Source organism: Dipodomys merriami, unplaced genomic scaffold, assembly GCF_024711535.1.
Source record: "Dipodomys merriami isolate MVZ:Mamm:240054 unplaced genomic scaffold, mDipMer1.0.p SCAF_200, whole genome shotgun sequence".
In the NCBI taxonomy this organism is placed as follows: Eukaryota; Metazoa; Chordata; class Mammalia; order Rodentia; family Heteromyidae; genus Dipodomys; species Dipodomys merriami.
Window position 1 is genome coordinate 149331 of NW_027203383.1, and position 27508 is coordinate 176838.

General features: G+C 49.3%; 1 long non-coding RNA gene across 2 annotated transcripts; it reads right to left on the reverse strand.

Moving 5' to 3' along the window:
* Positions 1-4050: 4050 nt before the first annotated feature.
* On the reverse strand, positions 4051-26482 carry LOC138833076 (uncharacterized). Of its 2 annotated transcripts, XR_011373784.1 has the most exons (5): positions 26433-26482; positions 18996-19263; positions 18436-18709; positions 16837-17061; positions 4051-4272 (listed from the first exon to the last, which is right to left on the reverse strand). It is a non-coding gene; the product is annotated as an uncharacterized lncRNA (long non-coding RNA). The 2 variants fall into 2 exon arrangements; XR_011373785.1 differs by lacking the exon at positions 16837-17061.
* Between the last annotated feature and the right edge of the window lie 1026 nt (positions 26483-27508).

Below are 27508 nucleotides of genomic sequence, written 5' to 3' on the forward strand. Positions count from 1 at the left end.
CATCCAAAAACACATCCACGCATCTATCCATCCACCTGTCAATCTATTCATCCATCCATCTATTCATCTATCATCTATCCTTCTATCCATCCTTCACCATACACTCAAATGTCCTTCTATCCACTTATTCATCCAGTCACCTATTTACCATCCACTTATTCATCTGTCCATCCACTTATTCATCCGCCTATCTGTCCATCCATCCACGTATATATTCATCTCTCTGTCCCCATCCATCTACATATCTATTCATCCATCTACGTACTTGTCTACCCATCTATCCATTCAGCTATCCATCCACACATCATTCTATCCATCCACCCATTCATCCTTCAGCCAGCCAGCCAACAACCTATTCTTCCAGCTTTCCATCCATCCATCCATCATCCGTCCACCCACCTACCCATCTGTCCATCCTTCCATCCATCAATTCAGTTAATTTCATTACTGCAAGGAAGCCATGGGCCAAGGGATGTATATAGCCTCAAGAAGCTATAAAAGACAAGGAATTGTCTCATAGATCTTCAAGAAGGGAAGTGTCCTGCTGACACCTTAACCCTAGCTCCATTTTTAGATGTCTGATTCCCTAGAACTGTAAGATCATACATTTGTCTTGTTTCTAAGCTTCTAGATATGTGGTAGTTTGTTATAGTAGCAGTAAGAAACTAACCCATGACCTAATAGCTTCACTGAGCATGTGAGCTAACGTACAAAAAGCATTTTGCATCCATCCATTCTGGCACATTGTAAATGCTCAAAACAACAACAACAAAACCAAACAAACTAGGATTAGCGGAGGCCTACAAATACTGGCACCTCCGAGGCATCCACAGCATACACCTATACTAGTCAGGGTTATGAAGCCCACCTGCCCCACTTTCAGCTGACATTGAACTTGTGAGTGACTACACCCAAGACCAAAAGAACTGCTTAGCTGAGCCAAATCTGAATTATTGACCCACATATTTATCAGCCTTAATTAATGCTTCCTGTTTGAAGCCACTGGATTTTGGAATTGCCAAATCTGAATTATTGACCCACATTTTTATCAGCCTTAATTAATGCTTCCTGTTTGAAGCCACTGGATTTTGGAATCGCTTGTGTACCATTTTTGTTGTCATAATTAGAATAATAATTATATCAACTGCCAACAAGGCAGAGCTCCTTGTGCCAATTTTGCATATGAGGAAAATGAGGCTCAGAGAAATTAGGTTTCCTAGCTTGAGGAAGAGTCAGAACTTGCAACCCAGGCCTGTAGCCGGGAGGGAGGTCATTTCCTCCTCTGCCAGTGGTCATACTGCGCCCCCTATGGCTCAGGGCTGGCTCTACACAGCTCTACTTCAGCCTGGCATCTTAGCCCTGACTTTGGAGATGTGATCCTGGGCCTACCTGAGTCTGGAGCTGCTCCAGGTAGAGATTAGAAATGTTGGCAGGTCGATAAAATAGAACTGGCCATTAAATAGGAGCATAACCATTTCACTTCCCACAGTGACTTCTATATCTAGATTCAATACGAAGGAACACAACACCTGTGCACAAATCTCCTGCCTTTTTGATGTGGTCCAGCTGCTTCTGTTCCCCTCCAAGGCTGGCTTCTTATTGTCTTCCCCAGAGAGAAGGCTTTTGTATCTCCTCTCCGGGGGTAGGACTTCCCAGAGAGGAAAAGATGTCCAGTATCTGTCCATAGCATCAAACTTTCCTGTGACATTTGCTGATCCCCAACTGCGGGTTTGTAGAAGCTTTCGCCTCTTCTTTTCCTTACTGACAACTTGCTTCCTACATCTCTCTCATCCATGCTCAAGGCAAGACAGACACAATATCCTGTATCACACTAATCTCCATGTGTTGTGTGTAGGTTGCATCCTGTTTTTGTTGTAAAAAACAACAAAAAAACAGCAGGTGCTGGGGGCAGTGCTCAGTACTACTGAGCGTTGGTCTGTATGCACATACCCCTGGGTTTCATCTCCAGTACTGCACAAGGTACATGAGTGATATTAGCTACGTGAGCTCATTCTTTTCTTTTCTTTTTTTTTTTTTTGCATCTGAGTGTATCTTTATTGAGGAGAATTAACATTTTTATACAGTGTGTGATTGTGACATAGATTCTTTGTTTATTTAAGCACGTAATCAATTTTTTTATTTTTTATTGTAAAGATATATATGTATACAGAGGGTTACAGTTACATGAGTAAAGTAATGAGTACACTTCCTATTGAGCATTATTACCCCCTCCATTGTTTTCCCCCTACCATCCCTTCCCTTCCTACCTTCCCCAAGGTTCTTTTTTTTTTAATTGTGATTAAGTGATTACATAATTTCCCGAATTTCACAGTATTTTGTGGAATAATGATGCTCATTTAAAGTCACAAGTTCATTCTAACTTTCCTGGAGCAAATTGTCTATCACAGTCTATAACATATAATGGTGTACATATACATCATACATGTGATCAGCAGCATGGGGATATTTAGTAGTGGTTTGACCAGATGAGTGGGAGTTCTTTGTTTTTTAAGTCCTGTTAGTTTTGTCATATCACCTAACATTTTGGATTTAGCATCCGCTTATCAGGGAGACCATGTACTGTTTGTCTCTTTGCTCTTGGCTTACCTCACTCAACATGATTCCTTCTAGCTCCATCCATTTCCCTGCAAATGCCATTATTTTGTCATTTCTAATGGTTGCATAATATTCCATTGTGTATAGATACCACAGTTTTTGGATCCACTCATCTGTGGTGGGGCATCTGGGTTGTTTCCATATCCTAGCTATTGCGAACAGTGGTGAGCTCATTCTTACATGGTAGTTACCATCTGTCAGGCTCAGAAATGATCTCAGTTCCCCAAACTCTATGAGGCAGACGTCGTCATTATACTCCCAATATACAAATGGAGAAATGGAGGCTGCCTTGCTATCTGCCATTTCTAAGCCAGATCTTCCGGTTTCCTGTCAGTTTTTGAGGACTATCCCCCACCTCTTCCGCATCCTTTCTGTGCATCATTTGGGGACATGGAGTAGAACTGCCCCACTTGGTGCTACCCAACGTCCCACACAAATACCACGGGGCAAACTCAGGAGATGCTGTTTGTTCTGTGGACTGGATCATGGGGCTGGGAAGGTGGCTCAGTGGTAGAGTGCTTGCATTGCATGCATGAGGCCCTGGGTTCGATTCCTCAGCACCACATAAGCTGAAAAAGCTGGAAGTGGCACTGTGGCTCATGTGGTAGAGCGCTAGCTTTGAGCTGAGGGACAGCGTCCAGGTCCAGAATTCAAGACCCATGACCGACAAAAAAAAAAAAAAAAAAAAAAGATCTATCACCTGTGGACTGGTTCATGTTTCACTCTCAGCACTGAGTCTGTTGCCCAACTTGCAGAGTTCTTCAGAACAAGAGAACCCACCAGTGTGAATGCCAGGTGTCCAGGCTAAGGACCTAGGCTCTGAGCCTGGGGTCCAACCGTATCCTTACCTGATCAGCTATGTGCCACTAATATGAACATATATTCCTGAACCCCTTCTTCACTTAGGCTATTGGGCCTCCACTTCATACCAGTAACGTATTAGTGAGCATCCCTGGCTCTGATTGATTCTGGAAACTTGCCTGGAAGGTCACCTGTTCCTTGTCACCCTCATCCCATGGCACCAATCACATGCCACCCCTGCCCCCAGCCTGACCCCCTCCCTGCCACAGTGCCAATGTTTCCACATGGCAATGTCTGTGCTCAGGCCTGTCCCAACACCCACCACCGTGACCACGCTCTGCCAAGAGACAAAAGAGACCCCCAGAGACACAAGGCCTTCTAACTCCAGGACACAGTGTCCAGCCTGGCAGGACACGACCCACCCAGCTTCCGGCGGCAGTGTTCATTTCCAAGCCATACACAAGTCCAGACCCTAGTGCTCCAGGGCAGAGGCGGACCTGGCAGAAGAAAAAAAAGGATTATGTGACCCATGCCTAAAAATACAAATATTATTCAATTGTCAGCTTGGATGGGCCGAGCGCCTGACGCAGAAAGCAGGCCCATGGCAACCGGACACACACTGGAAACCTTTTATTGGGTGGATTAGAATGGATCTAGGCCGCCTCCTGGAGACAGAGGGCTTCTCGGCTCTGCTTTCTGGATTCTGGGCTGGGGTATGAGTTGGCTCAGATCTGGGAGCAGAGGGCAGTGTGCCCGACTAGCTGGTCCTGTGTTTGGACTTCCACCATCTTCTGGATGCCACCAACCATACGTGAGACTGCAGCTGTAGAAGAGGATTTCCTCCAGAGTGGGAACCTGGAGGCTAAGTCCACACAAACCCTTCATTAAGGTTCCCAACCAAAGCCAAGCTCCTCTTGTTCTAATAGGTGAAGGAAAGGGCTTGTCGCCTAGCCAGGCAGACTGCCTCTCTGCACCACTTTGCTGGCTTTAGCTCTTTGTCTTGCCTGAAGCATCCTTCCCCATCTCTGTCTTACTATTCTGAACCACCCTTTTAGACTCAGCCACAACGCTATTCTCCTATCTTCTTGAAATCAGATCTCCTCTCCCTGACCTGTCTTGTCCTTCATGCTGTGGGGTTAGTGTTGCTGCTAGCCAGAGGGAGGGCACGACAATCAGAGCCTGATAGCTCTCTGGTGGCGATGGAAGACTTTCTGTGACCAGTCTGGACATTATTTCTGCCTTTAAGTTCACTCTATCCATGAGTCTCCATGCAGACAAGTTAATTTTCCCTCCACTTTAGCCAGTTTGTGTTGAAGTTTCATCATCCACAGTGAGAAAGTCTACCTAGGATGGTAGACCTTGGGATAATCTGGTCCTCACTGGACAGGGTAACCCCAGCAGTTCGGAGAGCTTGAAGGAAGAATGACCTCAGGCCCAAGAGCAGGCCAAAGGATGGCTGCCACTGAAGTGGCTTCCAGGGTAGAGTCTTTCCAGAAAGACTAGATCTGTTTAACCATCCAGTACAAAAGATCTCTAGCCTGCATTCTACACATCCTGCCTAGACTCCCACCCCACCCAGGCTGCGATTTGTCTGCTCCATTTAGCTACAGTTTATTGGAAATGTTAGTTGGCTTATCTGCCATGTCCAGCTCTACTGTGTGACCCAGAGACCCTGGAAGCCTCTATCTGGAATATTCCCAGAAAGTAAAGCAGGACTGCCATGTGCCCTTTCAGATCCTGTTGGACCCAGCTGTCCCTCCTGTAACCTGTGTCCTTGGCCTGAATTGATCAACTGGGGTTCATGTTCTCTGGAGCTCAGCTATGGAAATACCTTCCTGTGACCAGCTGGGCACGTGGGCAGCAAGCAGCAGAATCCAGTCTGCCTGGCTTAATCAAGAGACACTCTGTCATTAGGCTTCAATGGCTGAATCACCCAATTTTGGACAGATGGTTCTAGTTGTTCTGAGGGTTAGGAGAACATAGACTGAAAATAGAGGGGAGAGATTCCAACTAGGTCACATTATTGGAAACCTAGAGACTCAGTAGACTGGGTCAACTGGTCTACCTCCAGCCCCATGTCACCCCTTTGTGCCTAAGGTTGTGGTAAGGGTATATTCAATGAACTCTTGAGGGTCCTCATGGTGGTTTTTGTCTATGGAGAGAAGGGTCAGAAAAAGTCATCATTGCTGGTGACTTTACTGCTTTCTGGCCAGTTTCAAAGTCCCAGAGGCTATTTACTATCTCAGCAAGGAACCAGAACATGTGTAGTGGTATACAGAACTATGTATATAGAGATACATGCATGCATGTGCATACACACAAGTATGTGTGCACATATACTGTTCTGGTCACTGCTCAGGCTTGAGGCGTTTCTGCTCATTCTCCACAGGGCTTTTCTAGGTAGGAGCCATAGACTCAGACAGATCTGGCTTCTTCACATTTGCCCTGGCCAGGTTCTCTTCATTTCAGTCTCCTCACCTATGATTCCCTTTGCTATGAAGACTATGTGATGAACTATATGTGAAATCTCATGCCAGCCCGTGGAGAGTGAGCAAGAAGTTTTGATTGACCTTCCTTACAGGCTGCTCTTTGTATGTGTGCTGGTACTAGGACTTGAACTCATGTCCTGGGTGCTAACCTTTCCTTTTTCATTCAAGGTTGGTGTTGTACCACTTAAGCCACAGTCCCACTTCCGGATTTTTTTGGTGGCTAATTGGAGATAAGAATCTCATGGAAGCCGGGCGCTGGTGGCTCACGCCTGTAATCCTAGCTACTCAGGAGGCTGAGATCTGAGGATCGCGGTTCAAAGCCATCCCGGGCAGGAAAGACCGTGAGACTCCTATCTCCAATAAACCACCAGAAAACCGGAAGTGGTGCTGTAGCTCAAGTGGTAGAGCGCTCGCCTTGAGCTGAAGAGCTGAGGGACAGCACCCAGGCCCAGAGTTCAAGCCCCACGACCGACAAAAAAAAAAAAAAAAAAAGAATCTCATGGACTTTCCTAGCTGGGCTGGCTTTAAACTAGGATCCTCAGATCTTAGCATCCTCATTACAGATGTCAGCTACCAGCACCAGGCTTTCAGGTTGCTTTCAAAAGATGGTGCCTGGCACCCAGGTGATGAACAGATAGATGCGGATGAATTAAATGGATTGGGAGACAAACTGTGCAGAGAGCACAAGATGACAGCCTAATCTTGTTTTTAGAGATTTTCTTCCCTGGTTGCAGAGGGGGAATGGTGCTGCTGAACTTAGAGACCATCTCCTCTTTCTGGACTGCTATTAATTCTGCCCACGAGTGATCAGATAATGAATGTTTTCCTTGTGAAGTTTTAGCATTCTATGGAAGAAGAAAGGTGACCTTTCAGCCCCCTTATTGCATTTCCTGATAAGGCTGGGGCTCAGTGACTGGCTCAGCCTAGAGGTCACAGTACCACCTGTTTAAAAACAGAAGATACAGGCCAAGAGACAAGAGCTTCAAACGGAAGGGTTCCTGGCTTTTAAAAGCTAGCTCCATTTCCACCACCGATAAACTTCCTTAGAAATGTCAATCTGATTTGGGCCCCAAAGGAGAAAATGAAAAGCAGAAACCCGAGGCATGGAGACCATATTTTGTTTGGTTTGTGTTTTCTCTCTGTGTGGGAGCATTGTCAAAGCAAGAAATGCAAATGTTCTCCTGTGAAGACCGCTACTTTCAAATAAGGTGGAACTTCTCACTGCTGGAGCCATTGTCCCCCCCAGCAGGAAATACTGCCACTTTGCAAAGTTGGGACTATTTTCCTGGTATGCACAATGTGTTCTCTGAAAGAGGCCTGGAATTTCTAAGAGCCAGAGCTGCCTGTCTTGTTCACTCAGCTCACAAGGGCTAGCAGAGGCCAGGCCCAGAGCAGATGTTCACCCAGTATTTGCCTAATAAGTGAGTCAAGCCATCACTTCAGACCCCACCATGGCCATTGCAATCAGTGTGGCAGACACTCTCACTATTTATTTTCACCTTGTCTTACTCCACTTTTATAACTTTCAGTAATCATAATTGGAGATGGTAGATTAATACTATCATGATACTACTGTCTATATCAGATGAGGTCCTCCTAATGACTAATGATAGGAGATTTGAATCCTAATGTTCTTATGTCCTTGAAAATCAGCATGCCTGGTATGGAAAAAAGTAGATGCAGAAGTCATAGGGAAAAAAATGTAACTGTAGTACTGATTTGAATTAGAAGCACCACTATGAACTAGAGAAGGATTTATGCCTATTATAGACATCCTAGCTCTGTCTTTTGAAAAAACCCAGATTCACTACCTCACACATGCAAACTTAGCTTACATCTAAGAGTTAACACTAGGGACTCACAGAAGAAAACAGAGAAAAATCTTTGTGATCTTGAAATAGAAAAACAAATGTCTTGGCCCAGCACCAGTGGCTCACACCTATAATCCTAGCTACTCAGGAAGCTGAGATCTAAGGATTGCAGTTGGAAGCCAGCCTGGGCAAAAATGTCTGTGAGATTCCAATTACGCATCAAAAAAGCTGGAAGTGGAGCTGTATCTCAAGTGGTAGAGCACTAGCCTAGAGCAGAGAACTCAGGGACAGTGCTCAGGCCCTAAGTTCAAGCCTTGGGACTGACCCCTCTCCTCTTCCCCCAACAAAAGTCTTAGTATTCAGAAAGTACTAATCATCAAAGAAAACTTGACCAAGAGGACTTCCTTACATGAAAACAACTTCCTGATTTAAAAATTTAAAAAATTGGAACTATGGCTCAAGGGGCAGAATACCAACCTTGAGGGGAAAAAAAAAGCCTACTGAGAATGCAAGACCTTGAGTTTAAGCCCCAGTACTGCGCGCACACACACACACACACAACTAAATTAAAAATGATCGTGAATATGAACTTAAAATAAGTGAATTATGTGAAATGTAAACTTTGCTTCAATAAAGCCCTTCACATGCTTTAAACAAAAGCAAAGAAATACTAGAAAAATAGAATTTCCTCATTGTTTAAAACAAATTGGAAAAAAAAATCACAAATTGAGAATTCAAGGCCCCTTGTGAGAGACAGGTCTTGGGGTAACTTCATGGCCTCCAGGTAGATGTCAGGGGCCAAGCAGAGACCCTGGGGGAGGGGAAGAGTGAGCCCTCCTTCTCCCCCCCCCACTCTCCCAAGCAGCAAAGTCCAAGCATGAGAGGGCCGGGGTGGGGGGTGTGCTAGAGAAGTGACTGGTCAGCAGATGTAAAGGTTCGTAGTAGGACATTTGTGTCTGGTCTCTACCATGGATCCAGGCACACAGCTCTGAGGCTTTTGGGCCTTGTCACTTGGATGCTGAGCTGGCTGGTGGCTGAACTCCTGGACAGCTCTGGACCAGCTCAGGCAAGGTGAGTTTCCCCCCCAACACCAGCACAGAGGAAAGGTAAAGAGCAGACAGGTGAATTCACAGCCAATGATTTAGCCAGTAACACCTGTGCCTGCATACTTCTCCATAATCCCCAGGGCAGCATTGGAGCCTCAGTTAACTGAACACAGGTGGGTTCCTGAATGAAGCTGTGCTTGCTCTGCGACCCCTGCAAGCCCCGCCCAGGCATCCCTGTGCCCTCTTCTTGCACTTGGAGACTCACAGCTTGTGCCATGCCTGGCTAAGTGTTGCCTGGGCTCCGTGAGCCACTCTAGGAAACGGGACCTGTGAAGGAAGCCCCCAGCTTCTAGCCAGTGAGGAGCACAGGGAAGACCAGGCACCTGGACCAGGGTGGTCTGGGGCCTGAGCGCTCACCTCGGGTACAAGGTGTCAGAACTGGGGTCGGGGACAACCAGCTGGTAAGTGTGTGGAGGCTTTGCTTGGTGGTGGTAGGGTAGGCAGGAACAGGTCTCATGTCAGAAGTGCTGGTTGAGTGATGAGAGGAGGAAAAGCACTCGTTTTTCGGTCCCTGACAGTGCGGACAAGAGGGTCGAGTGTGGAGGGAGGGAAAGCAGGTCCCCAAGGAGGAGCTTGGAGCCAGGAGATCGGAGGCCCAGCACCTGCTGGCCAGCCCTGGCGTCAACAGGACTTAAACTTATGGCAGTGGGCAGGTGTCTCTAAACACTGCTTATGCTAGAAGTGATGTTTTTAGTAAACAAAGGAGTTTTGGTGCAGGTTGCTCTCTGAGTTTATCGTGTGTGTGTGTGTGTGTGTGTGTGTGTGTGTGTTTTATATGTGCACATGCATGTGCACTCATACTGATATAGTGGGGCCTAAACTCAAGGTTTAGTGTTTTTGCTTGGTTTTCTGCTCAAGGCTGGCACTCTACCACTTGAGCCACACCCCTACGTTCAGCCTTTTGGAGTCTCAGATTTGTCTGGCTTGAAGCTGGGACCATCAGATCTCAGCCTCCTGAGTAGCTAGGATGACAGGAGTGAGCCACTGGTGCCTGGCTGGACTAAATTCTTTTGTGAGCTGTAAGCCGTGGGTAGCAGTACTCTGGCGAATCATTTTGTTGTGAATTGTTTGTGATGACCGCTGAGCATAGAGGGGTATAATCCCAGGCTGGGTCTTAGCTCTTGTGTATCAGAATATTAAAATTACCTTTATGGTTTATTTGTATTTTATCTGTAGCTTTTTATAGCTTGATGAATTCTTCATCTCTAACACTGTTTATGCTGTAGTTTGTTTATGAATTGAGATTAATTGTATAACTGAATTGGTTGGCATAAAATTTACCAAGCTTCTATGTCAGAATAACTTAATCAAACTTGGTTAACTTTTATCACTGCTGTATCTCAGTGGTGTGGCTCTGAGCTGTATGGTGTCGTTGTGAGACTGATTTTCACTCTTTTTATTCTTTAATAATTGTGTGAGTGTGCCAGTGTTGGGGCTTGAACTCAGGGCCTCAAACACTTAACTTTTTCACTCAAGGCTAGTGAGTCACATTTCCACTTCTGGGTTTTTGCTGCTTATGTAGAGATAAAAGTCTCTTGGATTTGTCTTTGTAGTCTGACTTCGAACTGGAATCCTCAGATTTTAGCCTCCTGAGTGTAGGATTACAGACAAGAGCCACTGGTGCCGGGGTATTCTTTAAGAATGTAAGGGCACTTACTGGTTCAAGGATATTCACTTTTCTAAATTTGCTGACAGAAAAGCCAGGACCAAACCTTTTGTTTTTATGGAATGAATAAAATTCTTCTAGGTATTTTAAGTGTCCTGCTTTCTATATAAGCTTCACTAATATGGATGAAGAATACGTAGTAGAAAAGCAATCATCTCCACTGGCATTTAAGTTGTTACAGGAGAAAATAGGATTATGAATTAGGTGAAATAGATTGCCAATATTTTTGTAAGTTCATTGTAGAAAATAGATAAAAGGGGTTGAGTGAAATGTGAAGAAGAAAACTGTAGTATAGATGGTTTTAATTATTTTGAAGTTAAAATGTGATGTTTTAGAGGTTCGTGGGGTGACTTTATTATCAATTTAATTACTGTTTAAATGACTAAGTAATATCTACAGAAAAGTGTGATGTAAATGCTCTATGTCACATACGAATGGTTAATTAATAATGGGTAAATTATATAAGTATCACTGAATTGGCAAGCTAGTTTATATGATATATACATGAATCTTCTGCTGGCTTTGTATTCCTTGTTTTGAAGTTTGACAAGAATAAATGTGCAACTAATTAGTCTTGAACTAGGATAGGGTATTGCTAGTTTAGTTATTTAATATGATACTTCTTGCATACTTGTGTTTAATGGTCATTTATTTATAGGTGTGAATTATGTAATAAATTTTAATATGTCTTTCAAGGCTGGGTAAATAACAGCACAGAACCTTATTATGGTGGTAGAGAATATTAGATTAAATGTCTAGCTGTGAGGCAATTAACTGCAATGGTGCCTTGACAACTATTCTGAGTGAGAGCATCTGAAGAATTAAATAATACCGAATGTATGGCGCCACAGCTGCGTGTGATCACGGGCTGGTCATTAGTCCATCACGATATCTTACTGAAGGGAACTGATGGCCATTGGAAGCTAAGTGTCCCCAAAGGAAGAGGCCACCAGGGCCCACCCTGGCCTCAGCCACTCCTTCCCAGTCACCTCTGGGGTCCCTGTGCCTACCACCTTCTCCTGCAGTACCCTGGGGTCAGTACCCAGGGGTGACGGATGCACAGGGTGGCTGTAGGCAGCGCCAGCTTCCTGTCACGTGATAGGCAATCCTGAAGGGTGCTGTAGAGACTCACGTGTGGAGGGTGAGGGTCCCTACTGCCACAACCCACTCACAGCTCAACCTCTTGTGGCTTCCTGGGGTCACCTCACAAATTAGCTATTTGCACCCAAGGTCAGTGTCAGCTTTGAGACGGTTCAGCTTCCAGGAGGGGAGAAGAGGAGAAGAGGGGAGGGAGGGGAGAGGGAGGGAGAGAGAAGAGGATTAGAGAGGGGAAGGGAAGGGAAGGGGAGAGAAAAGAGGGGAGAGGGAAGGAAGAAGGGAAGGGAGGAAGGGGAAGAGGAAGGGGATGGAGAGAGGAGAAAGAGGGGAAAGGGAAGGGAGAGGGAAGAGGAGGGGAAGAGAGGGGAGTTAGGAGGGGGAGAGGGAGAGGGAGGGAAAAAGGATGGGAGGTAAGAGAGGAGTGGGGGAGGAAGGAGAGAGGGAGGGGAGGGGAGAGGGAGGAGATGGGGAGAGGAGAGGAGAGGAGAGGACAGGATGGTAAGCAGAGTGCACAGCTGGAGGGATGGTGGAATGAGCCCCCTGTGCTCCGTACACGGTGTGTGTGTGGGGGGGGGGTCGTCTCTCAAATGCATCATGCGTTTCTGACACCTGGCCTTTCCTTGCTGGCTGTGTTTACAAGGCTACTCTGATGAAGTGCCACGGAGTCTCTTCAACAACAACGCTGCATTTATGCACAGCCGCAGAGGCTATGGTGCCTGCAATGCAGGGGGCAGGGGTGGCCAGGTTGCCCTGTGTTTCCTGAGTCCTCTCTTCTCCACATTGTCTTGTCACTGTCTCCCTGTGTCCCTCCTGTATCCCCTTTGCATCCCCTCTGCGTCTCACCTGGTCTTTTTCTGCAGGTATCTTTGTCCACATCTCTTAACAGGACACAGACAGAGAGCATCAGAGCCCATCCTATTGGCCTTCTTTCCTTTCTTTCTTTCTTTCTTTCTTTCTTTCTTTCTTTCTTTCTTTCTTTCTTTCTTTCTTTCTTTCTTTCTTTCTTTCTTTCTTTCTTTGGTTTATGGGGCTTGAACTCTGGGCCTAGGCACTGTCCCTCAGCTCTTCAGCTCAAGGCTAGTGCTCTACCACTTGAGCCACAGCACCACTTCTGGTTTTCTAGTAGTTTCTTGGAGGTAAGAGTCTCATTGACTTGCCTGCTCGGGCTGGTTTTGAACTGCGTTCCTCAGATCTCAGCCTCCTGAGTAACTAGGATTACAAGCGTGAGCCACCAGCACCTGGCTCTATGGCCTTGTTTTAATTTATTTTTTTTTCCCTTTTGCCCTGTGACTTGAATTTAGGGCCTGGGTGCTGTCCCTTAGCTTTTTCAAAAGCTCAAGGTTGGTGCTCAGTGCTGAGTCTCACAGGCTTTCCCGCTTAGAGTAGCTTCAGACTGTGATCCTCAGATCTCAGCCTCCTGAGTAGCTAGGGTCACAGGTATGAGCCACCAGCACCCAGCTTTACCTATTTCTTTGAAGGCTTTATATCCAAATACAATCATATATAGAGGCCTAGGGACCAGATCAGGACTTCAACACAGGAATTTGGGGAAAACAATCCAGCTGGCAGCACAACCTTTGACTCTTCCATTTAAAATAAGCTGCTCAGCCATAACCCATTGAGTTTGGGGAGGAGCACCTTCCTCCCCCCCCCCCCCCCGCATTGGGGGGGGGAGGGGGAGGGCTTCACACAGGTAAGCTCTCTGCACATGCCCACTTCTGCCCGGACTGCCAGCACCACTGTGGCCATCTGTCGTTCAGAGCTCGTGAATTTAACCCCCGTTTGGGGTTTTAAAATTTTAAATCCCCTTGCAGAAAATTAATCCCACCCGCCTCTTTCCTATTCTGGGTCCCCTAGGAGCCAGCAGTAATTGAGCCCCAGCCTGGAGTCTTCTCGTGGGCCAGCTTGGGTTCCTGAGGTACAGATGAGGAGGAATGGGGTTTTATTTGCATTTTAATGTTTTCAAACTCCAGAGCTTCCCCCCCACCCCCCCAGCCCTAGAGAGGCCTGAACTCTTTCCTTTCCACCTGCCACAGCCTGACACAAAGCTCTGTTTGTGTCCCTGCGGCTGCGAGAAAATGGCCACGCTGCGCCACCTCGTCCACCGACAGGCCACAAAAGCCCAAACACGAGGTGCGGATCAGAACAGGCCAGGCCGAGGCCGTGCCAAGTCAAACACAAAGAGGCCGGGTGTGAGCACCAAGAGAAACCAGATTCCCCTGGAAATGGCCGCCCCTGCTGTGTCTGCAGGCCACTTCCAATAAAGGGACTCCGGGAGGCCCGAAGGACCCCTCATGGCCCTTGTCTTGATGGAAATAGCAATAAAACTCTCCTAACCTCCAGCCTGCAGGGGAGGCCCTGGCCACACCGCATATGGGGCAATGAGCAGCTGGGAGCAGGGCGGGAAGAGGCCTGCTCCCCAGAACACCACCAGCCAGCCGCCCACAGGCCAGAGAGTCACAGAGGTGCCACCGTGGGGAAGGGGAGGCCCTGGCTAGGAGGGACGGGGGGGGGGGGGCCGCCCCAGGCTGGGCTGTAACTCCAGGAAGCAGCAGCCTCCTAAAGGAACAGCCTCAAGGAGCTGACATGGCCCTCAACTCCCAGGATGCCTTGGGGACCCAAGTGTGCCTGGCCACAGAGGGGGAGGATGGAATGGGGAAAAGGTATGCACACAGCAGGTGTATGTGTATATGTGTATATGTATGTATATGTGTATATGTGCCTGTTTGCATGTATACAGTTGGCTTTGTGTCTGTGGGTTTACACAACCATGGATTCATCCATTGCAGGCAAAAACCTCCAAAAAAATGGAATTAGGCCTACAATGGTGGCATCTGCCCTCACCATGCCCAGACGATTTCCTGTCAGACCTCCCTAACCAATGTAGTCTACCATCAAGAGTGATTTATGTCACCCTTATGTGGTGGTAGGTGATACTTATTATTCACAGATGACAGATGGGGCACGGGGGAGGGGGTGGCACAGGTCCTAAACCAGGGATTGGAACATTATGGGGTTTGGTATGGGGGGTATCTTAGGCCCAATGCTCCATGAGACTTTTTTTTTTTTTTTTTTTTTTTTTTTTTGCCAGTCCTGGGGCTTGAGCTTAGGGCCTGGGCACTAACTGTCCCTGAGCTTCTTTTGCTCAAGGCAAGCACTCTACCACTTAAACCACAGCACTACTTCCAGCTTTTTCTGTGTATGTGGTACTGAGGAATCGAACTCAGGGCTTCATGCACGCTAGGCAAGCACTCTACCATTAAGCCACATTCCTAGCCTCTTCACATGTTCTATTTAATGGGTCCCAACTAGCAGCCAGGAAACAGCCAGTTCTGGGACAAGTTCCAAAGGTGTTGGAAGTGAGGTTAGGTTGATGTAGTTGGTCCAGTAGACCTTCAAGCCAAGAGCTTTTATTTTTTTCTTTTTTCTTTTTCTTTTTGGCAGTCCTGGGATTTGAACTCAAAGACTTAGACTTACTAGGCAGGCACTCTTCCTTTGTGTCATACATCAGCCATTTTGCTTCATTTTTCAGGCAGGGTTTTGAGGTTTTTTTTTTTTGTCAGTTGTGGGGCTTGAACTCTGGGCCTGGGCGCTGTCTCTGAGCTCTTCAGCTCAAGGCGAGTGCTCTACCACCTGAGCCACAGCACCACTTCTGTTTTTTTGGTGGCTAATTAGAGATAAGAGTCTCATGGAATTTCCTGCCCCTGAGTTGGCTTTGAACTGCGATCCTCAGATCTCAACCTCATGAGCAGCTAGGATGACAGGCGTGAGCCCCTGGTGCCTGGCGGGTTTTGAGTTTTTGTGATCTTCCTGCCCATGCCTCTGGCCACAGCCTATCTTCACAGGTGCATACCACCACTCCTAGCTTGTTGGTTGAGATGAGTGTCTCACTGATTTTTGGCTTGAGCTGGCTTTGAACTGTGATCCCTACAATCTCTGCCTTCCTGTAGCTAGGATTACAGGCATGAGGCCTTGGGATCAGACTCCCAGGAATATTTTTATAAGAAAAATTTAGAGCAGGGAATGGTCACCTGGACCCTACAATGGCTACCTGTAAGAAGAATGGGGGAGGAGGGAGCGTTTCCCGTAAGAGGAAAGGCCCTGAGGAGACAGTTGGGTTTGTGAATCCAGCATCCAGAGCAAGTCCCTTGTTTTATTAAACATCATGAGAGCATTCAGGGCCACTCCCCACGGGGCCAGCCGCATGAGCATGGGCAGAGAAGCAGTCCAACCACTGTCCTCACCCTCTGTGCAAATTCCAGGGGGCAAAGGCAGTCATCTGCTGGGCCTGTTGCACCTGCTTTTGCCAGCCTCATTTGCATGCTGGGTGCCCATGCTCATGTCTGCCCCCTGCAGAGCTCAGTGAGAACTGGCTGAAGAGAAGATGCTGGCAGTGTGAAGAAGGGAGAAGGGAGGGAAGCACATGTGCAGATGCAGACCCTTCCCACAGGCCCCAGGAGGACCGGGTACCAGTGGTGGAGGCCGTGGCTCTGTCTCCACAAACAGCCTCCAGTAATCACGGCAGGTCTGTGCAGGGTTCCCTCTGCTTTTGTTCTCTAGAGAAGATGTGAGTGAGGGTGGTTAGAGAGATGGAAGAATGGACAGCCTGAACCTGAAGAGGCAGGTCTTGCCTCCTCGGCTGTACAGAAGGATTCACCAGGGAGGAGGCCAGGTCTGAGACACTCATTAAGGGCAGCCCAGAGGCCAGAAGGATCTGTCCAAATGGCAAGTGGAGCTGCCAACCAGGCCCTGGCAAGCAAAGTGAAGCCAAGGTAGTCAGGCCCCCTGGATGTGGCCAGCGTTCCAGTAGGGGGCTCTCTCATCCCCCATGCTGGCTGGCTGAAAATACTATTCTTGACGGGTGGCTGTCCCAGACACTTCCCAGACTGCTCTGGGCTCTGAAACATAGTCCTGGGAGTCTGGTTGTTTGCAGACCACCCAGGTCAGGCCTGGCTAGCAGGTTGGGTGTCCTTGGATACCCTTAGGGTGGCTGTAGCAGTCAACAGTAACCGCTGTGGTCCTGAGAGCATCTGCCATGGGGTTTCTCAGTGTGGCCTTGTCAAACTCTACAGAACCCCTGTGTGTGAGGTGTAAGCCAGCTCCATTTTACTGATATGGAAGGCAGGATGGGGGAGAGGGGCCAGGACTATCCTGGCCACAGGTGGCCAGGGTGCTGGGGGTAAGATCCTCACTCTGGGCCCAGCCCTGGACCTCCTGACATTTTATAGAGTGGGAGACACCAGGCTTACCTGTGTCAAAGCTGACATAGGTCCTGGTGTGAGACCTGCTGCTGGGGCCTGGCTGTGGTTGTGGGCTGTGCTGCTGTTCTCTCCATGAACTTGTGAAGTAGGTACATTTGCCGGCAGAGAGCACAGAGAAGTCAGACAGACTGCTCCAAGTAAACAGAGCTAGAACTGGAGCAGGCAAGTGTAGAAGGTCCAAGGCCCACATTCTTTCAATTACTTGGTGGCCTCCTGCAGAGTTCCCAACAAAAACCCAAGCAAACTCACTTTCCAAAACAAGCAGAAGTATCCTTCCACAATCCCCAGGACTTTCTCGGCTTGTCACCTGCCACCCTATGACAGGGGCTATGAGAGTTCCCAGTTCACCAGCTTTATACAAGCACTCTGGACTCTCTAAGCCTGGACTTCCTTATCTGCAAATAAGAGTTGGAGCCGGGCACCGGTGGCTCAAGCCTATAATCCTAGCTACTCAGGAGGCTGAGATCTGAGGATCACGGTTCAAAGCCAGCCCAGGCAGGAAAGTCCATGAGAGGGCTGGGAAGGTGGCTCAGTGGTCGAGTGCTTGCCTTGCATGCCTGAGGCCCTGGGTTTGATTCCTCAGCACCACATAAGCAAAAAGAAAAAAGCCGGAAGTGGCGCTGTGGCTCAAGTGGTAAAGCACTAGCCTTGAGTTGAAGAACTGAGGGACAGCGCCCAGGCCCAGAGTTCAGGCCCCATGACTGGACCCCCCCCCCAAAAAAAAGGAAAGTCCGTGAGACTCATCTCCAATAAACCACTAGAAAACTGGAAGTGATGCTCTGTCTCAAGTGGTAGAGCGCTTGCCTTGAGCTGAAGAGCACAGGGACAGCGCCTAGGCCCAGAGTTCAAGCCCCATGACCGACCAAAAAAAACAAAACAAAACTGGGACCCTCTAGTAAGGAAGGGGACCCTGCAGCTGCCCTCCTGGGCCCCAGGACCTCCCAGCTCTGCTCCCTGGCCCAAGATCCTCAGCCTTGAACTTGGATTCTGCCTCTGGTGGACAGAGGCCACAGGTTTTTTTCCATCTCAGGGGTCAGGGAGGCTTTGCATACTTGTGTAGGCAGCTAAGCAACCACCCCCTGGTGAACAAAGAGGCCTCAGAGCCCTCCCCTCGCTCCTCCCCCTCCAGGGTGCCCTCCCCCCTCCAGGCTTGCCAGACTTTGTGCATTGTCTGATGCAGCTAAGGGTCTTATGATCAAGGTTGTGCGTAGTGTTGGAGTGTGCTCAGCACACACCCGGTTGTCTCAGCTGCAGCCTCAGCGCCAGGGTCCTGGGGACCCGCAAAGACAAAGGCTTCCAGCCCCTTCCTGCCCCTCCACCACAAAGGCACCCTGAGCACTCTGAGCTCAGACTTCTTATATAGTCACCCCTCCCCCTCCCCCCTCCCCCCCCCCTCCCCCACACCCCGCTCAGGCAAAAACCTGGCATTCCTTAACAGAGCCCTGGACGGAGCTGACCCTGGACCCAGAGCCCAATGAACCCCAGCTGAAGCCAGATGCTCGCTTTTCACTGAACTGGAACAAGATTTGGGTGTTTTCCAGAAGTATCGTGCACGCAGAACCCTCCTCCATTTGTTTATTCACTCACCAGTGTCTGCAGGCTGAGCACAGTTCAAGGCGGAAGGACACTGGGATGACACAAATGGCAGGCTGCAGCATTCCCAGGGCAAGCCTGGTGCCCAAAGGGTCTCTGAAGCCTGTGATTGAGGGAGGGAGGGAGGCAGGCAGGGAGGGAGAGAAGGAGGGAAGGAGAAAGGAAGGGAGGGAAGGAGGGGGCGGGGCCTGGGAGCAAGGCAGAGTCCCTAACAGATGTGTAGCTCCTGGCAATCTGAAATAAACTTGGATTTCACCTAGGCAACCACCTGTAAACCGAAGGGGGTAAAGAATGCAAGAGTAAGAGTTGCAATTAAGCTTTTGTAGTCTGGAAGGCCCTTGAGCAAAATGCCAGCTCATTCATTCATTCATCCATCTGGTCACTGATTCATCATTCATTCAATCATTCAACCTTCAGAGAGCACTGCTGGAAGTCAGAATTGTAGAGTCCCGCCCCTCAGCTCAACAAGAGCTCTCTGTTTCCATAGCAACAGGAAAGGCTTGGTTCAAGGAAGCCCACTCAGACACTAGGGTCCAACGGGATTGGAAACTTACCACAAGCAGCCTGAATAAGAAATTTAGCATGTTGGAACACGTCACCTCCCTTGTAATGCTGCCTACCTCCCAGCAAGGTTGGGAGAGTTATGCGACAGAATGTTTGGTGCACACGGGTCTTCAAAGATGGAGCTGTCCTTCCCATCAGCTCCCTGGGCTCCTTCACAGTGTGCAAAGCTCCTTCATTTGTATTGTTCTGTTGGTTGTCCACAATCATCTCAGGAGTCCAGCAGGGAAGGTGCAACTAAATAGTCATGAAACTGAGACTCTGAAAGGTAAAGCAAGATGCCAAGGTCACGTAGCATAGGCTCAGGGTGGAACTGGAATGAGAACCCGGAACTTGGAAGCTATGAGGTTTCACCTGACACTTGACAACGCTTCATGGGAACTGATATTTCCAGGGTCATGTCTGGGAGAGACTCAGGATCACACAACAAACATCGGCTACCTATTTGAGGTATGCTCGGGGTGGAGGGGCGCACAAGGAATGTTCTAGAAGGAAAGCCTGGTGGGACAGAAAGCCCCCATAGACCTTCTAGTCCCACATGATCTTCTGTACCATGCTGTCTCTACCTCCCCATCAGGACACAGAATCGAATTCCACCACCCTGCTCTCTACTCCTTCAGTCTAGGCTGGCTTTAGTGTCTTACTTGATCAACAGAATATGACATCAGTGAGACTCTGAGACTTCAGGATTGAGGTCAGAAGCAGCCACACAGGGTGTACTCGGTTCCTTAGGCTGCTAGTGGGGTGATCTCTCTCTCTCTGAACCTCATCCCTAGGCTAGAGGAAGGCCCCACAGGCTGAGGCCAGAGGTAAACACTGCTGACATCTTGCACTGTGTTCTGGGCTGCTGGCCACCATGCCTGGTCACGACGTGAGCCACCTTGCATGTCCTGTGTGGGAAGGCCTTCAGGTGGCTCCGGACCCGGCTGACCTCTGCCTGGAAAACCAGGAGGACAGCCCCTGACCTTTGTGGACGGTTTAACTTTCCTCTACCCACCCAGCCAGTTTTAACTTTCCTCCACTCACCCAGCCAGACTGAGTTCCGAATGGTTTCCTTTGCTGGATTCTAGAGGGCATAGAACCCTGAGACCCCCAACCTGCCAGTGGAGGAACATCTTTTGAGCAATCTGCCATTGCAGACAGCCAGGGAACAGTGACCCCTGTGGCCGACTTGAGCTGACACATGCAGGGAGGCCGATGACAATGGCAGCCTGCAGAAGCAGTCCGCCTGAGCAGCCCACTGCCTCCCTGCAGCGAGAGGAGGCAGCAGCCCACGCTGAGGTCTCTGCTCACCAGCCCTGGAGGAGAGGACGGCACTATCCCCGTGCCCTACCTGTGAAGGGGGCCGGGCAGGAGGGGAGGGGCTCGCAGGGCACAGGAACTTCTCACTTAGGAATCCCTGGTCTGCACTGTCCTGCTATGGAGGAGCAGCAGCAGCAGACAAAGGCCACCACGTCTGTGTTTCCTGCCCAACTCCATGATTCACCAGGGGAGGTCTGGCAGCACTCCCAGCAGGTACAACCTTTCCCTCATGGCCAACACTGAACCAAAACAGCTGCACCTAACACTTTCTACTGAAGGGCCTGGCACACAAGCAAATGCCCAGGAAATGTCATTATTCAAGCAAGGGAGTTGATGGCAGCCCCTGCTGATTGCCAGTTCTGATCGATACGTGGGCAGTGCCCCTTCTGCCAGCCTCCTCCCTGCTCCTGCTCTGAGCTCTGCAAGCCCTGTGGCTCCCTGCCTTCCCAGGGTCCTTTCCAGCTGCCTCCGAGGCCTTCCCATCCCATTCGCTACAGACAACTAGACCTCTTCATCCCAGCTCTAACCAAGCCCCCGCTGTACCGCCAGCCAGTTCCACCCACCCGGATGAAGCCCATCTCTCCCTCCCTATTGCTGTGCTTCCTGCTATTACCCTGGTGCTCATTTGCTGTGTAGCCTTCCCCTATGTCAGACCCCCCCTCAAATGTACACATGTATGTACATACACTATGCATGTACATGCAGCTCACATGTGTACATGCACAAAATAATATGCACACATGACTCTGACCCATAGCTTATGAGTAAATGAGCTGTGAATGTGCGAGCAATGAATGGACCTGAGTGAATTGGCCAGTGAATTGGTCATCAGGTATTAGAAACAGGGAGGACCCAGGGCTGGAGGGTGGGCAGTGACCCTGCACACCTCCCCTTCTTGCTGAGTGGTTTTAGTGGGGGTTTGTGGTTAACACCAAGCTAGAGGATTTTCTCTGCATGAAAACTTAACGTTTTCTAGACCACTCACCTGGACCTGAGCAGGCGCAAGGTCTAACAACAGCAGGCTAGGGCCAGGGCTCACAACAAACTCTGCAGCTCTGGGGTCACTGTGAGTGGTGTTAGGAGGCTGGGGTGCTTTCCTTTGTTTCCTGGGGTCACTACCTCTGCAATTCAGAGCTGCAGGTCACAGAGCACCTGTGTCCCCCTCCCTGCCTCAGACAGCATCTCCTGAAAATCCCACATGTCATACCGAGAGGCCACGGTTCAACCCCATCCACCAGGCAGCATTTAACTCAGTCCATGGCTACTGCCTGGATTTTGAAATGAGTTCTTCATTTACTTTTGGGATCTCTTCCTCCTCAGCTGGCTGCCTATTCCATATCTCCTTATCTCCCTTTCCTGGTATTGCAGACAAAGTCCATTAGCAATACTTTTAAAATATCTCTGGGCTCCACCTATATCTCTCCACCCTGGTCCAAATTGCTAGGGCCTGAATTATTGCAATTGTCTCCTCCTGGGCCTCCTGGTTGCCACACCCTGTCCCATTTGTTCTTCACAGGGCAGCCAGAATGTGCCTTTAAAACTACTAATTATATCATGCCTCTCCTCATCTTCAAACTCCCAGTTGACATCCCAGCCAATGCAATAAGGCAAGAAAAAAAATAAGATTGCAAAAGAGGAAGTTGTCACAGTGAATTCGGGTCACGAGGAACATCAACTGGCATGTTGCTCTCATTCCTGTCAGTCAGTCTCCTCCAATCTGTACCTAGAGTTCCTTGTCTCTCATGTTCTCACATGAGCCCCTCTCCTGGGCCCTCCCGATCTGTACATTTCATGTGTGTTCAACTCCAGCAAAAGCCACCAAAGTGTCCTAACAGTTGTGTTCTGATGTACATTCAAATGAAAGGCAACACATCCTCATACACACTCTGATTTTTGTGTTTTTTGATAAATTTTAGTCATTCTGGTGGATGTGAATGAGAGAGAGCTCCTGTAGCTAGACTTTGTGTGTCTGATGACTTATGAACACCTTTTCTCATGCATGTTTTGGCCATTTGCAGCTCCTCTTCCACGAATGTCAACAAAATCAATTTTACTCCTTCAGCAATTGCTGTGGGCACCCTGCCTGTGCTGGCGCATGCTGGTGATCTGAGTCTTCACTCCTCTTGTCCCTGCAGCTCTCCTGACACCAAGCTTGACTCTAGAGTGGGGTTTGGTTGATGGGCAGAACTACAATGTGCTAGTTCCAGGACTGGTTTGAAAATAGCTCGTCAGTCTGTGCTTGTCCTAGCCCTGTCCTGCCTCCACTTGGAGACTGTGTCCTCCCTAGTCTGCTTATCCAAAGAGAAAAAGGGGTACAGAAGTGCAGCTTGAAGCTAAGCCAGCTGAACGTCCCTTACACCAGCCAATCACTAACTGACTGCAGAGGCATCATCATCATCAAGAATAAGGAAGTGATTGAGTTTGGGGATGTTTTGTTATGCAGCAGTAGCTGACTAATACACCACCCCCAGGGCTTTACATTTGCTATTCCTTCTGCAGAAAAGCTACTTCCTCATCTTGATCCAAGGCTGTTCAAATGTCCCTTCTTGGGAGAACCATTTCCTAACCCCTTTGTCTGTCTCTTTTCTTTCCCCTTCCATCCTCTTCCCTGCTTTATATTTTTCATTGGACTTCCTGCTACGTGCTGTCTCACTACCTACACATGGGTGTATTCAACCTTCTACAAGAGAATGTAGATCTGTGAGGGATGGAGCCTACTTTGCTCATTTGTACCCTGTGGTGTCTTGTTCTTTCCAGGAGCTCAATATGTGTGTCCTGATGCCCATCAGCCTCCTCTCCTCATCTGCACTTTACTTTGTCCCCGGGCCATGTCCTTTCCTGCTTACCAAGGGAGCAGGGACAGGAATAGACATGCATAAGTTGGTGGCAGAAAATAAAAAAACCTGATGAAAAACAAACTCTGCGAGCTTCCCCAGCTGCCCAAGGGAGAGTGTGTGACACGAGGAGGGTGGGTGCCAGACGGCTGGGTCCCTTCCGGACTGCTCTGGGATATACAAGGTTCATCAGTCTGTGCTTGTCCCTCCCTATCCTGCCTTTAACTGGAGAATTTGTCCTCCCTGGCTGCGTGCATGTGTGTGCGCATGCATGTGCGTATGCGTGTGTGCATGCACATGCATGTGTGCCAGTACCGGACCTTGAACTCCAGGCCTGCATGCTGTCCCTGAACTTTTTCACTCAAGACTGATGCTTGAACAACAGCTCTACTTTGGGCTTTTAGGTGGTTAATTGGAGATAAGAGGCTCACAGACTTCCCTGACTGGCTGGCTTTGAACCTTGATCCTCAGATGTCAGCCTCCCGAGTAGCTTGGATTATAGGTGTGATTATATCAGAATCCTGTGCTTGCTGTCTCTCCTTCTCTCTCGCCCTCTCCTTCCTTTCTTCTCTCTCTCTCTCTCTCTCTCTCTCTCTCTCTCTCTCTCTCTCTCTCTCTCTCTCTCTCTCTCTCTCTCACATGCCCCAGGCAGGAAACAGATCTGGTGAGCCAGTACACCGGTGCAGAGAGGGATAGCCTTTGCTTAGCATCACTCCCCTGCCCCCATTCCCACACTGGATCTCCCAGAGCCAGCCACAGACCGCAGAGGCATTGAGTCCTAGCCAGGTGCATCTCTGTGCTGAGCTTCACAGTCCATATGACATCAGTCCTCCTGAGAACCAGCCAGGTAAACACCACCCTTATTGTTCACCAATGAAGCAACAGCCAGAGTGGTCAGGAGCTTGCTCAAACCCGCACAGCTGGAATCAGACAGGAGCCAAGTGACTCTGGAGCCCACCTCGTTCCACACAGCACCCTTTACATGGGGCACATGGGGCCTGGGTGGGCCATGCGCTCGAACCAGCTTTGCCTTCCTGCTCTGTTCCTGGGTCTGCAGATTGGTTTTATGGGGGCTTCCCGTGGAGTCTGACCTTTTCTCTGGGTTCCTTTCTACATAAACAGAGGATTAATGATTTGTGGTTTCAGAGTCCCGCCTCCACCTGAAATTTTCAGATAAGGGAGGGTGAGTAGCAGGTACAGACACCAGCAAATATAGGCGTGGATAGAGTTATAAACAGCAATTTAAAGGGGAAGGAGGAAGTGGCCTTAGAAATGCTAGCAGCTAGCTGACACAGGAGGAGTGTGAAAATCCGTCTTCACTTCTACAAGGAAGTAGCCCAGATGTCTGCTGAGTTACGTATGTATACAGAAGCCTTTGGCAGGAAGACAAGAAAGATAGAAAAAGGTTCTTGTCAAGTTTCCAAACTGCAGTGCAAAGGTCTGTGGGAGTGTGCAGGTGCACCTTGGTCCCCAGGGCAGCGATGGTAGCGCACTGGGGGAGGGGTGGGGTAAACCTGTGGCTCAGGCCCCGCAGGCTGGCACTTAACAGATTAGGATCAGCCCAGAAGGAAAGAAATCTGCATGTGGCAGCCTCCCCTTTCAGGGTTCAGCAAAACTGGTGGCCTGGAGTGGCAGCTAAGAGCTATCACTTGGATGATAAAATAGACCTGGTTCCAATCTTAGCTCTGCCCATAGCTGGCGGTGGCATTGCCACTGGCTTTGCTGCTCTGGGTCTGTGAAGCCAGGACAGCTATGCCTACCTGCAGGACCCTGGGAGCAAGAAGCATGAGCACCCACATCCACACCTGAGGTGCCCCTCCCCCTCCCTCTCCCCCTCCCCCTCCCCCGCCCAGCCCAGGAAGTGGGGCTGGAGAGGAGCTGAATTTTTTGGACTTGGACTTGTAGATCGACAGGGACCTTTTTTGTGCAGGCTAATTGCTAACAACAATCTGAGTCTTCTGTGCTTGTATCCCTAGATGAAGAAGTGGGTACAGGTAACTTCCTGTCACATGATCAATCCCAGCCACATAGCTGAAGAGCCTTCTCAGATCCTCACGCTTCACTGTCCACCCACCCTGCGGGAACAGGTCTTTCAGATGGTGAGGCTGCTACATCCCAAGTGATGTCCTGGGAACCACCCAGGGCCCTCACCAGAGTGCAACAAAGGATCTGTGTGGCAGACACACAGATCCTGGAACTCAAGGGACACCTGGTGGACCTGACTCAGTGGGCAGCGGGCAGCTTGGGATATGACCATCTGCAAGTCCAGAGACCACAGGGGAGGCAGACTCAGGGTTCAGAGCTTAGCACCAATGAAGCTTTCTTCTAGAAGCCATCTATCTAGGACCCTTTGCTCGGTGCATCCATGACCAGGGCCCACCCCAAACCATGCCCTTACCTGCTGTGTAACTTTCTCTAGGCCTCCATTTCCTCCTTGAGTACATGGAGATAACAGAAGGCCCTAGCAGAAGAGAATATTCCAGAGATATGCCTGGCACAGAGCAGGTGATTGGCAACCTGAGCCCCTTAATACGCTCCAACAGGGCCCACCAACCCTCAACTCTGAGCTCCATCCACACACTGAGTATCAGCTGGCTTTGGAGCCTTCAGCCTCCGAGCCCCCTCCCCTTGTCCAGGGTGCAGCCTTCCTCCATGGGGGCCTGTCTGGTATGGACTGATGACGTCTGGTGGCCGGTCAAGGCCACCCTGTCTTTTGGAGTAATTGAAGATGACAACATTATTTTGTGTCTCAAGGAGACTGGTAGAGATCAAAGGCACCCCAAAGGAGCAGCTACAATAGGTTGGAATTCCCTGGAAAATGACACCAATTACTGAAAATTGGCCATAGTTATGGATTCTACCATTAAGGGCCTCCCACATGGTCTCTGCCTACCATGCTGCAGACTTCCGGTATGGATCACCATCTCCGAGATGTACCAAGGGACCTCTGAGACAGCCCCCTTGGGAGGTGGAGGGCCGGGGGCGGGGGAGACATGGCTTTGGAGTCCGTCACGCCTGCTTTAGCAGCACCTTGGAAGAGGCAGCCTAAGCTCTTTGCCCTCCAGATCCTGACTGGGTCACCACTGTGAACAGTGTGTCCCAGAGAACAAAGCAAAGAGATCCTTGAATAGAAAGCAGGAGCCTGAGCTAAACTAAAGAGCCCTGCTAATAGTTGGAGCCTGCTTAGTCTACCAGTGACTTCAGAAAGAGAGTCACAAGGAAGATGGGCAGCCAGAAAGTGACCCCTCATCCCCGCCTCCCAGGGTAATGCAAGGGTGCTGGGCATGCTCTTACCCCAAGCCACGCTGGTGTTCTTTCTTCCTGTGGTTTCTGGCAGGTGGGCGTGAGGGAATGGTTCTCACAGAATGTTCTGGGTTAGTCAATGTGGGTCATTAATAAGTAAATGAATAAGGCTGTTTCAGGAAGACTCCACGTTTGATTCAAGAAATACACCCTAGATGGAAGGCGTGAATAGCCAAGTAGGTGGCAGGAACAATCAAGCTATGCCACTAATGACATCCAAAGACGGGGGTGGTGTGTGGTGGTATCCAGCTTTCAGACTTCTGAATCTTACCTCTGCTGGACGCCATCACAGCCCGGCTCCTGTGCGTCGGCCCCATGACTGTAAGAATGTTCCCACTCAGGCCCTTCCTGCTGCTGTCATCCCACTGTGCCAGGCCACCCCCCAGGCCAGCACGCCAACAAGAGCCCCGGCCTGGGAGCCTGGCGATGATGTGAGTCCTGCTCTTGACTCCCACTCATCAGCTGGTAGATTCTGGGGAATCGTTTCCTGTGTCAAGAGTTTGGGGGAGAAACCAGAATCCAGCCTGTCTGACTCATGTGGCCAAGGGCAGTCCCCAAAGGATCTCAGAACCAAAAGAAAAAGAAGAGCATGCTCTGAAGGCAGGGGAGGCCGTTAAAAGGGGACAGGCAGGAGTTATCCAGGCTGTAGGAACCTGCAGGAAGGCCCGCTGGGACCCTGCACCCCTCTCCTGCTGGGACAAAGTCAGAGGCGGCCATTTTTAGTGCTTCCTCCCTCTGCTGGAGAGGGAGACTAGGGACTGAGAGTGCGTGGATAGGTTGCTGTGAATCCCAAATTTACCCATTGGCTGGAAGGCATGGGCTTCTCCCCACAGATCAGATTGTTTCAGAAGGGGTAGGAATAGATGTTAAGCAGGGAAAACAATCAACATGTATATACTATGCTCTATGTACTAGAGGCTCAGATTCCTCATCTGTAAAATAGAAACATCTTGGAGTCTAGCATAGTGTTTCAGGCCTGTCATCCCAGCTACTGGAAAGGGAGAGATAGAAGGATTGCAGTCTGGACTGGCCTGCGTAAAGGAGTAAGACCCTATCTTTAAAAAAGA